The sequence below is a fragment of the Galeopterus variegatus genome, unplaced genomic scaffold (assembly GCF_000696425.1).
Source record: "Galeopterus variegatus unplaced genomic scaffold, G_variegatus-3.0.2 Scaffold242, whole genome shotgun sequence".
NCBI lineage: Eukaryota > Metazoa > Chordata > Mammalia > Dermoptera > Cynocephalidae > Galeopterus > Galeopterus variegatus.
In genome coordinates, this window is record NW_007726353.1 from 559,614 (window position 1) to 575,470 (window position 15,857).

The 15,857-nt window shown below is 53.2% G+C and overlaps 1 long non-coding RNA gene across 1 annotated transcript; it reads left to right on the plus strand.

Annotated features, from left to right (window-relative positions):
* The first annotated feature begins 9,775 nt into the window (after positions 1 to 9,775).
* LOC103585474 lies at positions 9,776 to 14,710 on the plus strand. The gene is made up of 2 exons (XR_550078.1): positions 9,776 to 9,844; positions 14,428 to 14,710. It is a non-coding gene; the product is annotated as an uncharacterized LOC103585474 (long non-coding RNA).
* The last annotated feature ends 1,147 nt before the right edge of the window (positions 14,711 to 15,857 follow it).

The following is a 15,857-nucleotide window of genomic DNA, read 5'->3' on the forward strand; positions in this document are numbered from 1 at the left end:
CGCGACCTCCGGGCCGGGCGGCCCCGCCCTCCGCGGGCCCCGCGCCCCCCCAGGCGCCCCCGCCCCGCCCCGCCCCCCGCGCCTTCCCAGGCGCCCCCGCGCCGCCGGCGCTTTGAAGTCCCAATCCGGCAAATAGAGTCAATCAATTATGAAGGGAACAATCTGGCGGCCCCTCGGGGAGCGGCGGCCGAGCGATCCCGGGGGATTAGGCCGCAAATCGCGCTGAGCCTCCCTAAGTGACAGCGAGAGAATCGCGCGCGGCGGCGGCGGCGGCGGCGGGAGCGGGAGGGAGCGCGGCCGCTAACCCGATTATGCAGATCCGCGGGGGGCGCGGATTAGGCCTCGGGGGCGGCTTCGCCCTAAGCGGCTCGCGGATTTGGGAAAAGTTTACTCGGGCGGAGGGGGCGGAGACTCCCCCGGGCGGGCGGCCGGGACTTCTCCGGGCTGGGTGAATGGAGGGCCCGCGGGCAGGGGACAGGAGCGAAAGGGTGGGGCGGGCGCCTGCGGAATCGCAGTCCCAGCCACGCTTTTCCAAGCCCCACTCACCACACGTCCACAAGCCCACAGACACCCTCCCAAGCCAGAAGACACTCGCGAACTCTCTCGGGGACCCATGCCTGCGCGCACACACCAGGCTCCACATCACACGGAGCCGGGCCCTCGATGGCTCGCACACTCGCCAGCACTAGCTCGCGGTCGCACGGGCGTGCACATGCAGGTGCGCGGTTCGACATTCAGATTCCACCCTGTGGTCCCCCAGTGACACGAGAAGGTGCGGCAGCCCACGCAGACACTCGTATAAGACTGGGTGCACAGCCCCCTAACTGCGCTCTCACACAGGCCTCCCCTTCGCTCCTCTCCTCTGAAGGACCCTGAGGACAGGTGTGTTAGTGCATGTGAGCATGTGTTTTCGAGTGTAGGCCCTTATCTCTGGAGGCTGGGTCCGGTCTTGGCTTCTGCGACAGGAGCCTTCTCAGGGTAGGTGGGAGGGACTGAGGCAGGACACTGGCCTGGGGAACAGGCTGAGTCCCCTTGGTTACTCTGGTTAAGGGGTCCTCTCTGCAGGGCTAGGGGTCCAAGACATTCCTCACTAGGCTCCTCTGGGCCTGCTGCTTCCCCGAGGTGCTGCCAGGAAGGAGGTTGGGGAGAGAGGCGGATGGCTTTCCCTTACCCATCCGGGAAAACGGTACAGAATCCAGTTTCTAGCCAACCCAAGGCAAAGTGTCAGGAAAGCCTCAGCCTCTTTTCATCTGTAAAATGTTCAGTGTGCATGATCAGTGTGTACCCATGGTCCATACATGTGTTCACGCCCAGTGTATGTCCACAGTCTTTGTGTATGTCTATGATAATATGTACGTTTTTGGACAGTGTGTGTTTGTGGTCAGTGGCTGTGTATTCCTAGCCTCACGGCCCTCATACAAACATCATGGCTGCACACAATATCTGTGAACACACACTGACCACAGACAGACACTCATCCTGGACACACACTAGGACTATGGCTACACACTCTACACACACACACACACACACACACATACACACACACACACACACACACACCTCCTGAGAGGCCAGTCCTTTGCATGAACAGACAGTGGACAGTGAATTGCTGCCAGGGTAGTAGAAGGCAATTGCTGTGGCATGGAGGGCACTTGATGCCCTGCCCTGGGCAGTGGTGGAGTGTCCCTGTGGCTGACTGCATCGATGAGGAAAGAGGGGTCAGGGTCAATGAGTCTTTTTTTTTTTTTTTTTTTAAAAGATGACCGGTAAGGGGATCTCAACCCTTGGCTTGGTGCTGTCAGCACCACGCTCAGCCAGTGAGCAAACCGGCCATCCCTATATGGGATCCGAACCCGCGGCCTTGGTGCTATCAGCACCGCACTCTACCGAGTGAGCCACAGGCCGGCCCAATGAGTCTTTAGCAACAGAACACACTGGCTGCTGCCCCCATCCCCTATGCTGTGTGCACGTGTGTGACCGTATGTCCATCACACCCATCATTGTTGTCACTGGGAAAAGGGTGTGTGTGTTTGTGTGTGTCTGTAAGTTATCCCCAGAATCTGGGATCCACCTTGAGGTGGTCTGGGCCGACCACCTACCAGGGGCCCTGGCCGGTGGGAGTAGAGGAGTGCTCTATGGCAGAGTGAAGCTGTACACTGGGTATATCAGGCGCTGGGTATGGAAGAGGATGTTCCACTCCCTGTGTAACCCTGGCCCTGGCCCTGGTTCCCTCATTGGCCTTTCCTGCTCCAGCCTTTCTGATTCTGAGTCCATGCAAGGAGAAGCCAGAGGAGTCAGACCCTGGAAAAGAAATCATGGTAAACGCCCTTCTCCTGGGCCTCCCAACCCACTGGACAGGACCTACCAGGCAGCCCGCCCCTACCTCCCACTGAGGTGCTTGGCCCCCCATGGGGCAATCAAGCCTGATTTCATGCTCAGGAAGGATTTCTCTGGCTGCCAATGGGGCAGATCTGATTAGGCAGCTGCAGGGAGTGCTTGGTCACAATCAGGGGTCAGGCTGTGGGGAGGGGCTGCCCAGGCAGGAGCCCCGCCCCAGGGGTGCACAGTGGGAGGGATTCTCCCAGGCCTGTGGGGCTAGAGGGAATGAGGACAGGAAAAAGCACTCCACCCACACTCCAGGTGGGGGCTCAACAGCATCTCTTGTTCTTAGCTGGGCTGTGGGCCTCCTTCTGCACAACCCTGCCCTGGTCCAAATCCTGCTGTACCACTTAATGTGTGTGTGTGTGTCCTTGAGCAAGGTCCTTAACCTCCCTATGCCTCAGGCCTCACCCTTAAAATAGGGACAAAACGATACCTTCCTCATAGGCTCTACACAAAAGAAAGATAAAGCATGCAGTAGAGTGGCTGGCACATAGTAGGTACTCAAGCTGCGGGAACTTCTATTATTTTTAGTTCAGAAAAGGCCAACTGCAGGAAGAATCCAACAGCTAAGGAGATCTTCACACTCCTCCCCCAAAGGAAGGCCACTGGGGAGAAGAGAGACCCTTGGGATTCACTACAATTTCCCCCTCCCCATTCAGGCTTGTCACCAAGGAGAGCACAAAGGGGATGAGGAGCCAGTCTGGGGCAGCCTGCCCTGAGGGGAGAGGAGCCTGAACTCCACTTTCCCTGTCCAGACCTCAAGTACATGTGTATGGGGGGTGGGTGGGGAAAGGAGAGGCCGAATCTGAAGTGGCCCAGTGGCTCAGTTGTTTCAAGCCAGAAGCCATTACCTTCCTGGAGAGAGAAGCCCATGGCCCATCTGAGGCTGGGGGCAGGGGCAAGGGGGGTGGGTACAGATTGGAATGAGACTCCAGGTCTGCCCCAGGGCCTCCTTGCTTTCCCTCTTCCCCTTCTCTGGCCCAAGTGAAGAGGCAAAACCCCTGCTCTTCTCCAGTTAGGTCATGCTGGCCATGGAGTGGGGGAGGGAGGAATAGCAAAGAGAGAGGGGTCCCTGCCCACCGTGCCTCCATAATTGATTGTGCCTACTGTGTGCTGGGCTGCAAGCATCTCCTGTTTACTTTGTTTCCTCAACACAGCTGGAAACCAGCAGGGACCTTTTCAAGAAAGTCATCCAATTATGTAGCCTGGGGGGCATGACTTGGCAGTGGGAATGAGAGGATTTCCATGTGGGGGGAGCAGGGGTGACAGACTGGAGAGAAGGGGGGCTTAAGCCCCTGCCTGCTGGCTTTGCATAGCAAGCATGCTGTTTTATGAAGATTGCCTGCCTATTTGGGGTGGTGACTCCACCACTGGAGTCAAAACTAGGGAAAGCACTTGCCTACAAAATTCGAGGCTCCGAACTCACTTGAGCTCAAGAGAGCAGTCTCTTGAGTTATCCCCAAGATCGGTAAAGGGAGTAAGGGGCTTAAACCCTGGGCGTGGGCTGTGTACACATTCTTACCCAGGAGTGGGATTGTGTCCAGCAGAGTCTTGCATTGTCCGCATGCAGAGCATCCTGGGAAGGGCTTCTTTTGCTTCTTCAGTAGGAGCTTCCTTCACTTTTTCCAGGTGCTGTAAACCTTCCTAGTGTGGACTGAACAGCGGGTCTTCCCGAGAGACACCACAGTCCTCCTCTACCTCATGCCCTCCTTCCTCCTGTCCTCATGGTCTCTGCTGCTCTTGGTCTCTCTGTGTCTCTATTTCTATCTCTCAGTGTCCCCCCATGTCTGACTCTGTCCTCCATGGGCTTAAGAATCTGTCTATCTGACTGTATTTCTCTCTGTCTCTGTGACTCTCTCAGGCTCTTCATTGTCTCTGAATCTTGGTGTCTCTCAATCTGTGTCCCTGTCTCTGTCTCGAGGCTTGCCTCTCACCCTTGGTAACCTCTGTGTGATTCTACATGGTCTTTATGCTCAGGTCTAAGGCTGCTATAGCTCAACTTCCCCATGGAGAGGGAAAGTTGGCCTGTCCCAAGATTTGGAGATGGGGTGTCTTGGATGCTTATTGTTCCCTCTGAGGGGCTTTATCCTCCAGAGCCTGCACTTGGACTGTCTGGGTCAGGCCAGGGACACTCTGAAGGCTTCAGAGGCTTAGCCTTACACTTTAGATTGTGTTTCAAGGACTGGGCCTTGTCTCTATTTAGACAAGTAGCCAATTTCTCTGAACCTGCCTTCCTCCCTTTTCCTCCATTTTTATACCATGAAAGTCTGTAGAGATGGTTTTTGGAGTCAAACAAACCCAAGTTCAAGTTCCGGACTTGCTATTAACAAGCTCTATGATATTGAGTGGGTTATTTGATCTCTCTCAGCCATGGACAGCCTCCTCATCTGTAAAATGGGGATAGGAACAGTCCCTATCTCTCTGGCTTGTGGTGACGATAAAAAGAAATAATGACTGTAAAGCACTTAACACAGAGCCTGACTTAAGAACTGGGAGTAATTTTTATTTCATTTCCCCATTTCTTTGTTTACACAGCCTAACACAGGCTAGGCCTATAGGAGTCTTGTATGAATGTGGATTTCTGATGTTCATTTCCTTTCCTTCCTTCTTGCTCCATTTTCTCCCATCTTTCTCTATCCCTATGTCTTTAAGGGAATGGATCATAAGAGCCTCGTGAGCACTTTTTATGTACTCAGGCTTGAGCCTGGCTCTGCCAACGGTGACAGGCTCTATAAGCAATCATGAGATCTAAATGTGGGGTTTGGCTCTGCAAATAGGGACAATCTTTGTGAAGTTTTGGGCATTGAAAATGGTAGCATGGGGCCGGCCATAGTTCACTTGGGTGAGTGTGGTTCTGATAACACTAAGGCCACAGGTTCGGATCCCATATAGGGATGGCCGGTTAGCTCAATGGGTGAGCATGGTGCTGACAGCACCAAGTCAAGGGTTAAGATCCCCTTACTGGTCATCTTTTAAAAAAAAAAAAAAAAGAAAGAAAGAAAGAAAAAAAAAAAAAAAGAAAATGGTAACATGTTCTGTAAATTATCATGAGATCTGTGATAGTGACAGGCTCAGAAATCAGTGATGGGATATGCTCTGCAGATGGTAATAGGCTCTGCAAACTCTGATGAGTTTTGTGTATGATTTCAGGCTCTGCAAACTCTAACAGGCTCTGCAAACAGTGATGGCCCTTGTAAATAGGGACAGACTCTGTGAATGGTGACGAGCTTTGCAAGCAGTGGTGGCAAGTTGTGATGGGCCCTGAGAAACTGAATAATAGTTCTTACCTGTGAAGGACAAGAGGTCCCCTCTGCGGGCCTCTAAAGAGCAAAGCTCTGTCTCAGTACCATGGACAGCAAGACCTCCCCCTTTCCCTTCCAGGCCCAACTAGAGCTTCTCTGTCTTTTTCACTGGTGATGGGTGTATGTTGGGGGATGGAGGAGGTAATGGAGAAGGGGGACAAGGAGAGGAGTGAGGCTGTGTGCCCACTCTCAAGGCTTTCAGCTGGTTGAGAAGACAGACTTGTAAGTAGCCAAATGGGGGGATTGTGTTTGTGTTGACAAATCTGTTCTCAGCCTAGCTATTTGTGAGGTAAAACGTGTCTTTCCACATCAGAGGCTCTCAGAATGCTAAAAGGGTGTTTAAACCACACTGGTCCTCCTGCGGGAACTGAGAAGTCAGCCTTGCAAAGCACGTCTTGCAAGCTCCAGCCGACCTTAAATTCTAGCTGGCACCTGAATAGCTCTGTAGCAATTTAAATTTCTCTGTCTGTCCTTTCCAGGACTAGCCACATTAACAGGTCTGTATCACAGGAAACATTCACACCTCTCAGAGCACAGGACCTAGGGAGGGCAGAAGCAAGAATCTGTCCTAGATAGGCTTCCAGAAACAGTGCTGGGGACCTGATGGTGGTTGAAATTGAGATGGAGATGATGACCATCGAGGTGGAGATAGCTGCAGAGGTGATGGTGGTGCTAATGTTCTCACGGAAGGGTGGATAGAGCAGGGGTGCTGATGATGGTGGAGGTGATGGGGAAGTGCTGGCAAGAGTCAAATGTGGCAATGCTATAGGCAAAGAAATAGGCCCTAGTGGGAGGTGGTTTGGCATAGTATCAAAGGGTACCTCCTGGGTTCAAATTCTCGTTCTGACATTTGCTGGCTGTGTGACCTTAGGCAAGTTATTTAACTTTTCTGTGCCTCATTTTCCTCATCTGTACAATGGGGTTAATAATAGTGCCTACCTCATACAGTCGTCTTGAGGATTAAATGAGTTAATATAAGTAAAATACTTGGAATAGGGCCTGGCACATACTACATAAGTGATAGCTGCTACTACTATTAAGGAAAGCAGTGACAGTGGTGATGATGAAGGTGGGGATGATGGCAACAAAGTTGCTAAGGTGACAGGGATAAAAAAGTGACAATATGATTTACTGAGTACTGACTATGTGTCCTGCACTGCTCGAAGTGCTTTATGGGTAGTAACTTGTTTAATCATTAGAACCCTATTAGGTAGCTAACATTATCCCCTTTTTATTTATTTTTTTATTTAGGCAGCTGGCCGGTACAGGGATCTGAATCCTTGACCTTGGTGTTGTCAGCACCATGCTCTACCCATGGAGCTAACTGGGCCAGCCCTATCCCCATTTTAAAGATGATGAAACTTAGGCACAGAGGGGTTAAAATACGTGACAAGAGGTAACACAGCTAGTAGATGGAGGGGCCACAGAGCCTGTGCTCTTAACCATTTGCTACACGGTGATGATGGAGTTGGGGATAGCATTAGCAAGTGCTGTGTACCTGTGGAAGCAGGGGTGGGGGTGGGGGGATGACAGTGAGGGTGGCCTGGGGGTGGTGGGGGTGGTGGTGGCAGACATGAGCTGGTGCTGGAGGAGGTGAAGGCCTTCTAGAAGAACAGCCATTGGCCAAGCTCCCAGCAGGGTCGTGGCTGCTGAGGGGAGGCTCTGCCAGGTTTCTCTGGGCAGGGGTGAGGACTCCTGGCCTCTGTAAGGTTTTGCTCTGACAGCAGGAAGGACAGCAGCACATCACTTTCTGTTCAGCAGCTGGGGACTTTGCGTCCCAGGCAGTGAAGTAGGAAGGACACAGGCAGACTCTCTGGGACGCTGGGTGGTAGAAGGGTGGGCTGGGCTTCCTATTGGTTCTCTGTCCCCTTCATGGCATTTGGCATACTCTGACCCCATAACTACCCAGTCTGCACACTCCCTGTCAGAGCCTGGTCTTCATTAATGGAGCAGGGAGCGGCAGAGGAAAGGTGTCCGTCCTATCACAGAACAATCCCGGCCTCGCCCGCCTGGTGCTGACTCTAGTCTGCCTCTCGCCTGCTTCTCACTTGCTGCTGTGCTGAAGGGAAGCCTTAATAGAGAATCCGCCTCTGTGCCGCCGCTCCCTGCCCGCCAGCCCATCCCTATTATCAGCACCATCAACGGCGGCAAATGACACTCTCGGAATCTTGACTCCAATCTGATGCCTGGTCCCGGGGGGCCGTGGAGAGGCGCAGGCCAGCCAGGCTGGGGGGTTGGGGAGGGGCTGTGCAGTAATAGGATGTGGCCGAGGACGGTCTGTTAGCGGCACCACAACCGATGATGAGCCCCCTCTCCAGCCCCCTGGCGTCCCCCATCCTCGCTCAGCCAGGCACAGCAAGAGGCCTGGATGGGGGAGTCGTGAGGAGGGGCAGCTGCGGGGGTGGGGCTGGGCTAGCCCATCTCTAAGTCCTGACCCAGGCTCGCTTGAGGGATGTGGAGGTGGGAGTGGGAGGTTGAAGAAATGAGGCCACTCAGACACTTCCTTCTGACCATGTGTCTGGGGAGGAAGAAAAGTAGGGGAGCAAGGGGTCCATCTGAGGGTGGGTGATTTTCCCCATTCTCTACCTTGCAACGTCCTGGAGCTTCAGGTCCAGAAAGAGCCTCAGGTAGTGTCCCATCCAGCCTCCCTTCTCCAGCCTCTTCTTGAACTCTATTGGGCATGAGAAACTCAGCACCTTCCTGGGCCACCTGTCTCAGTGCTAAGTGCTCTCATTTGGAGACCTGTTTGGCCTTTCTTGGTACCAGGGTCCTGAGACCCCCACAACCTCACAGGGTTTGGAGACAGAAGGTAGGCCCCAAGTCTGCTTACCTAGGCCCTCACTCCTCCTCATAGCCACAGATCTTCTGGCCTGTGTGTAATGTGTGTGTGTGGTAGGGAGGACAAATGGGTGGACCCATCACAGGGCCCTGGAGAGGCAGTGGAGATAGTGGGCAGAGTCCTGGGTGAGTGCAGGACACCTGGGTCCCAGCCCAGCTCATGTGCTGGGTGGCCATGGCAGAGTTACATACCCAGAGCCCTTGCTGAGAAAAGTGATGATGAAGTCGGCTTTTCTCCCTCTGAGGCCTGGCAGGCTAGTGCTTTGGGACATAGAAGTCATGAATTTGGGGCTGGACAATCTGTAGATATAGTCTAATTATCTCCACCCTCTTCCCCACATACACAGCACCAAGGGGTTGGAGGAAAATGAGGCGAAGACTAGAAAGCGAGCTTGGGCCTGGCTGTGTGTGCTGGGCACACCGAGGAGGGGTTGGAAGGCAGGGCCCGGTCCAGTCCTCAAGGGTGCCTGGCATGTTAGAAGACTGAGCTCTCGGGCCAGCTGGACAGGGCTCCCTCCTGGGCTTTGCAACAGGAGAGAGGTGCTGGGCCTGCCTAAGCAAGGACCCCTGGGCCAGGCAGGAGTGAGAGGGAGAGGAGCTGAGGCCTGGCTCACAAATCCTGTCTCCTCACCCCCACCAGATTGGGCCCATGACCACAGCACTGAACTCAATCTGTTCTGCCTGCTGCCCCCACTATGCCCCATAGTCCAGAGGCCACAGAACTCTAAACTACTTGCCTCTGCTGAGTGGCTGCCCTCAGTGTCCTCAGCAGGGGCCTGGCCATCAGTCACAGGGCTGGCAGTCCTCAGGACTGGACATGCAGGGCTGGATGTGGACCAGTGATGGCAGGCGGCAAGGAGCACCGGCTCCTGTTCATGTGCCCCCTTGTTGGCTTCTGTTCACTGTGCACCTTCTGTGCCTCCTGTGCTCCTCCCCAGCTCACCTGTGTTCTCACCTGTGCCCATCTCTCCTTTCCCCCATCACTGTGTCCACCTCACCTGTTCTGTTCCATATGCCCTTCTGATTTCTCCCCTCGCTCTTCCTTCCTCAGGTCCTTCTCCCATGCCCCTCCTTCCCAGTCTCTGGGTCGCTTTGGCCCAGTCTTACTTCCCCTGTCTTAGCCAGTTTCCTGTGTTGGTCTCTCCTTCCCTTCTGCCCCCCAGGGGCTGAAAAGTCAAGATTCAGCCTGTACAAATGCATCTTCTGGAAAACTGCCTGTACGTTGGACTGACCATCTTCTTTTCCAACCAGCTGCCAGTGGAGAATTGGGACCCCAAGCCAGGATAGATTTTTTTTGACCCAACCAAGGGCATCTGGAGGTGAGAGGAGCAGGCCTTGTGTGATTGGGGGAAGAGTAACAAAGATCCTGGCTGAGGCACCCTGGGGAGAGAGTGAAGTTCTTAAAGTCAGACAGCAGGGGGCGACCAATCCATAGTGACGCCTGGTTTGTTTCTATTCTCCCAACCCATAGCTGGAATTGTCCAAAGGGGTAAGTGTTGAGTACACAGTGGGTGGGAACCCTAGAGGGCCCTGGGTAGGGGGGAGCTTTGTCCCAGTTTGAAGTTGGCCGTGGACTGTTAGCTTTTTAAAGAAACTCTTAGGGCTGGCCAGTTAGCTTAGTTGGTTAGAACAAGGCCTTGTAACACCAAGGTCAAGGGTTCAGATCGCTGTACCAGCCAGCCACCAAAAAAAGAAAGAAAGAAAGAAAGAAAGGAACTCTTATCTGCTCCCAAAAATAACTTCTGTATTTGAAATCCTGCAAGGGGTGAATGACCTTGGGGCTTTAGACCCACGGTGGAGAGGGAAGAGCAAGAGGCAGTGCGGTTGCCCTGGGAGGGCCTCCTCCCTGTTCTCAGTCCTCAGGGAGACTGGCACCTCCAGTCCCCTGAGAGCTCCCCTCTCATCTACAGGCAATGCCCCCAATCCACAGAACTCTCACAGCCACCCCAGTCCAGCAGGGAGCAAGCCCAAGACATCCCCTACAGACCTCCTATGTGGTGCCCAATGGCATAGAGGAGAGGGAGGGGGATGGGAAGGTGAGCCTTCCCTGAGCCTGGGCATGAGGTCAAAGCAACTGTATGTGACATTGACGCTGACTAGGGGTGCAGCCCCACCCCCTGGGGCCTGTACCACCACTCTCTTTGTCCTCAGTGCCTGAAAGCTCACCATGGTTTGACCCTCAGGAGGGAAGGCACTGCCCCAGATTTGAATAATATAACTATTCTATTATATTAATAATGTGGTGGGGCAGCATGAGGGCCCAGAAATGGCTTGGAGAGAACCTAGGTGTCTGGGGACAGAGGGAGACTTCCTGAAGGCTAGACTTGATGAGCACGGTCTTTCAGATAGCCCCATGAGATGGCCTGGTGCAATCATTTCAGGGCCCATAGACACTTTTCTGGGCCTCACATTATGTTGGGAACTGGAACTGAGATCCTCAGTGTAACGTCCCCCACCCCCTGCCCCAGCAGACCATGGAAGTTTGGTAAATATCGTAATCAGATTAGTGGATTGGAGACAGCAGAGGCTATGGTGGGAAAATGCTCTGTGCTGGCCTGGCCCTAACCCCTCTCCTGGGAACCCAGCCCCCTTGCCCTGTCCAACCCTTTTCCTGTGGGCCCCAAAGCTGTCCTGGCTCTTCAGGATCCTCTGCCGGCCTGGGTGACTCCCTGGCACCTGGCTCTCTCTCTCGGTCTGCTGGAGATTTCTGCATCAGGGGTCACCTCAGTCTAGGGGAGGGATGGCTTGGTAGAAAGCCCCACACTTCCATTCCCAGGAAGCTAGCCCTCTGGGGCTGCTTTTCTCAGACCACTGAGCCCAGCAGGGACCCCTGCCCCTTCCTCCAGCCATGATGCTGCTCACCTGTGAGGCTGAAATGAAACTTCAGGATTCCAAGGTGGTCATGGGGTGTCTGGCAGGAGGCACGGATTTCATCAGGGTTGAGTCAAAACCTCTTCCCTCCTCTGTCTTCTCCATGACCAAGCTGAGTACAGGTCTGGGCATGTGGAGTCCTGGAAGTCTGGTCAGACGGAACAGTGTGGGGCAGAGTGAGCCAGAGGTGTCCGTGGAAAGGCAGGGGCTTCAGGCTGGCCCAGGAGTGGAAGGGCTAGGATTGCAGGGGCTGGTGACCCATGGGGCTAGGGGACGAAAGCTGGATGGCTGGGAGGTGGACAGTTAAGGATTGGGGGCCCAGAATCAGAGGAGGTGGAGATTGGTGGTTGAGGGCTTGGAGTCTGGGGGTTGGGGACTAGAGTGTGAAATTAGTGGCCAGGAGATTAGGGGTTAGAGAGTTTGGGTCTGGGGTACTGAGGAATGGGATGATATTGGGGGCTGTGGATTTAGGATATTGTAAAATTTAGGGGCTGAGATTTAAGAACTGGGGTATTGGGACTAGGGTATCAGGGCCTGAAGAGAAGAGGTTGAGGTGTTTGGGGGCTAAGGAACTAGGGGGCCAGCGGATCTGCACATGGAGAGAAAGGAGGCAGAGAAACATCCTCACAGACAGAGAGGGGTGTCCATGTGTGGAGGGGATGAAGTGCAGACCGATCCCAGGCCAGGTCTTCCTCAGCCCCTGTGGCCGTGCTGGGGCCATCAGGGCGGGCAGTTGGCCTTTCCTTGTCGGGCTGTCAGAGCGGGTTAGGCTTGGGGAATTGGTTCTCTGGATCATCTCCCGGGAGCCAGCCCCTCCTGGCAGCTTTGTTTGGCCGAAGCGCAGGGATTAGCAGGACTGCCCCCACACAACCTCCCAGCCGCCAGCTCCTGGCGCTTTCATCCCTGAAGGTCGCTAAAGCCTCAGTGCTTTGAGATTAGGCCCCACAAAGGGGCCCCTTGTACTCCAGCCAAGCCTTGGGGGCAGGGAGTGGAGGGGGTCCCAAGAACTCAGTGCAGGCTGAGCCCGTGAGACAAATCCTTCTCTCCCCTGGCACATCCAGAAGGGTCCACCAGGCCAAAGACTGAAGACCCCTCCCACCCTCATGCCCCAGGCTCAGCCTGTGGCCCCAATGGAACCTAGTGAGGGAGCATCCCAGGCCCAGGCTGCCTCCCCCAACATATCAGCATCCACCTGTGGGCATCTCAGGGTGGAGGTGAATAGGGGAATAGGGCAGCACTGAGGGCTTGGGGGGCCCAGGGTAAAGTCTGGAGCAGGTCTAGATCAGAGGCAGAGAAATGACATCAGTCCACCCTGCTTATTGAGTGGATGAAGAGACCAACCAGGGCTCAGGGAGAGGAAGGGGCTTTTCCTGGGTTACACCAAGTGGCTGGCAGAGCTGAGGCAGGAATGTGGTGAGCTCCCCTTTGCACCAGGTGTCTGAGCCCAGGCTAGAGGTCAGCAGGTGTTCTTGATGGGCAGGGGGTGGTTTTGTGCTTCCTGCACATAAGAGAGTGATATTTCACACATTTGGATTTCATGGGCCAGCAAAAAAGTGTTTTCAATGTGGGTTCCAGCATAAAGTTGCCAGCTGTTAATTTTGCCTTATAAGGGCATGGAGGGAAAACTACCAACTGCTGTCAGCATCATTTCTTTAAAAAAGGATATTTTAGCATCAAAAAAGTAGAAAAGACATAATCCCAGAATAGAGAGGCTAGAGCTTCAAATTGAATAGATACAGCTTTATAAAAAATTTCCTACAAAAACCTTATTTTTCTTATTTATTGGTGTTTGGGTGAAAATGTCTTGGGACTCCTAGACCAAGTAACCTTAGAGGGGATGCCTGTCTCAAGGGGCTAAAGACCTTAGGTCTCATGCACCCAGGTCTCCTAGATTGGAGTTCTGCCGACTCCTCCATGCCAGGGGTGGGGGTGGGGGTAGATGTTTCAGGTATAGCACTGGGAAGGCTGGGGGAAGGGGCCCCTGAGACTGGGCTGCTGGCTCAGGGGCTCTGCTGAGAGCACAGTTTTGGCCTTGGTCCCCTCATAGCCAAGGAGACTTACAAAGAGGAGGGGGAGGGAGCAGGCCTCACTGCGGTCGATAGAGGGAAATTTCTTCCTGTCCTCTTGCTCATAAAATGTTTGTGGCCAACATATTGCACAACATTCCCAGAGAGGCCACAAAAGGTGGTGCTGGGCTGGCAGGGTCAAATGGAGCTCATGGAGCCCAGCCCCTCTGCTCAGCCCCCCAGCTGGGTCAGCCTGTGGGGCTGGTGATAGCAAGGACCCAGGGTAACTGGGGTGGTGGTGATGAGTATATGGGAGTTGCCTGAGGAACATCAAAGGTGCTCAATAAATCCCTTGTGAGAAAGTGTCCCCAGGGAGGAGGCTGTCAATGAGAGGTGAGAACCAATATTATTAGCTGCTACTTATATGGCATTTACTACATACCAGGCACTGTGCTAAATGTTAAACCATTTAACTCTTATAATAATCCTAGGGAGTAAGTACGATTATTTCACCCATTTTACAAGTAAGAAAACTGAAGCACAGAGGTTAAGTGCCCAAGGTCACAGCTAGTAAGTAGCAGAGCCTGAATCTGAACCTGGGCAGTCTGTCTCAGGATCTATGCATTTAATTACCATGAATGCTGTACTGCTATACTCTGGTTCTAAGCAAGGGTTACCTCTGAGTTCCCACCCTCACCTGGCCATGCCCTCAGGAAGCTCCATGGTCTTCCTGAGTTCAGGGCCATTGAGAGGTGCTCATCATCTTGCAGACATTGGGTAGAATGCAAGAGAATTCTTGCCTAGTTGTTGTGTTTTTTTTTTTTTAAAGTCCACAAATTCTTTGATACATCTTCCTTTGCAAGGTGGGGTGTAATTCCCTTGAGTGTGGGCTGGGTTTAGTGACTGCTTACAATGAATAAAATATGGCATAAATGATGAGATGTCACTTTTAAGATTACATTATAAAAGACTACAGCTTCTGTTCTCCACCCCACCTCCCTTCTCTTTGGCTCCCTCTCTCTCAGATCCCAGCCATCGCATGAAGAAGTCTAGGCTATCCTGCTGGAGAGACCACATGGAAGAGAACTGAGGCACCCCAGCTGCCAGCCAGCATGAACTGCCAGCCATGTCAGTGAGCCTTCCTGGAAGAGCCTTCTCTCCAGTCCCAATCAAGACTTGAGATGATATAGCCCTGGCCAACACCTTGACTGCAATCTCATGACAGACCTTGAGCTAGAAGCACCCAGCTAAGCTGTTCCTGGATGCCTGATCCTCGGAAGCTGTGATGTAATAAATGTTTATTGTAAACCACTATGTTTGGGTGTAATTTGTTATGCAGCCACAGATAACCAATACACCTGGCCAGTCTCATTGGCTGGAATCTCACCATTAGAGCTTCACCCTAAGGGTGCGTTAAATAACTTTCTCCCCCGTTGCTCCCTCCAACCCTGAGATAAATATCAGTGGGGCTAATGCTGGTTTGCTGAATCAGATCATGGCTGGATGACATCTCCAACCTGGTTAGGTGAAGCCATTCTGAGAATGGTATGTGCCCCCTTAATCATTCTCAACCCACCAGGGCCAAGCTGGGGTGGTCACCAACGAGCAGCTTTGATGGAGTCACATCACATATAATTTCACGGCTTTCCCATATGGCTCTCTCTCTCCCTGAAAAGCCACCCCTTGCTTTAGCTGACAGCAAGGAGTCAGAGAGGAGAATAAGGAGTCTCATTCCATGGGGATGAGAGACTGTGGAGAGTTGGGCTCTGTCCAGAGTAGGGCCCAGGGCTCCACAGATCCCATCCTTGGGACCTGACATTCCTCGGTGCTCCCCATTCCCTTCCTTGTAGTGGCCACAGCTGCATTTGTGGGACCTGTCAGCAACTTCCAAACTCCTTTTAGAGTCCCTACCCTTGGCTGGCTGCTGACTCAGTGTCAGAGGTTAGCACAATGTGACTTGTACATCTCAGTGTCACAGTGTGTATGCGTGAGTGTGTGAGGACCTGGAGTGGGAGATATCTGTGTAGTGTGTGCTGATGGCCTTCGTATAGCATGCATTTGTGTGCATGTGCATTGGATTTGTGGGTTTGGTGGGGTGGTGGGGGGAGTACTGTGCAACTATATTTCTTTCCCTGGTGCGTACCTGGGAGAGTATACATGTATGAGAATATTTATATATGCATGATGGCTTTATCAGGGTGGGGGCCTATGCATGTCATCTGTGTGCCTGTGTTTGCTGCATCTGGGATGTGTGTCTGTGTGTCTGGGTTTCTATGGGCAGGCACCAGCGCTAGGAGTGCCTGAGCTGTGGTCCTCAAAGGGTTAAGGGAAACAGGCGCCGCCATAACTCTTAATCATAGCTTTGCAAGCTTAGCCAGTGCCCCTGTTGAAAAATGTTTCAAAAAGCAAAATAAATGATCTTTTAGTTACAGAAGTATTGATTTTGCCCACATCT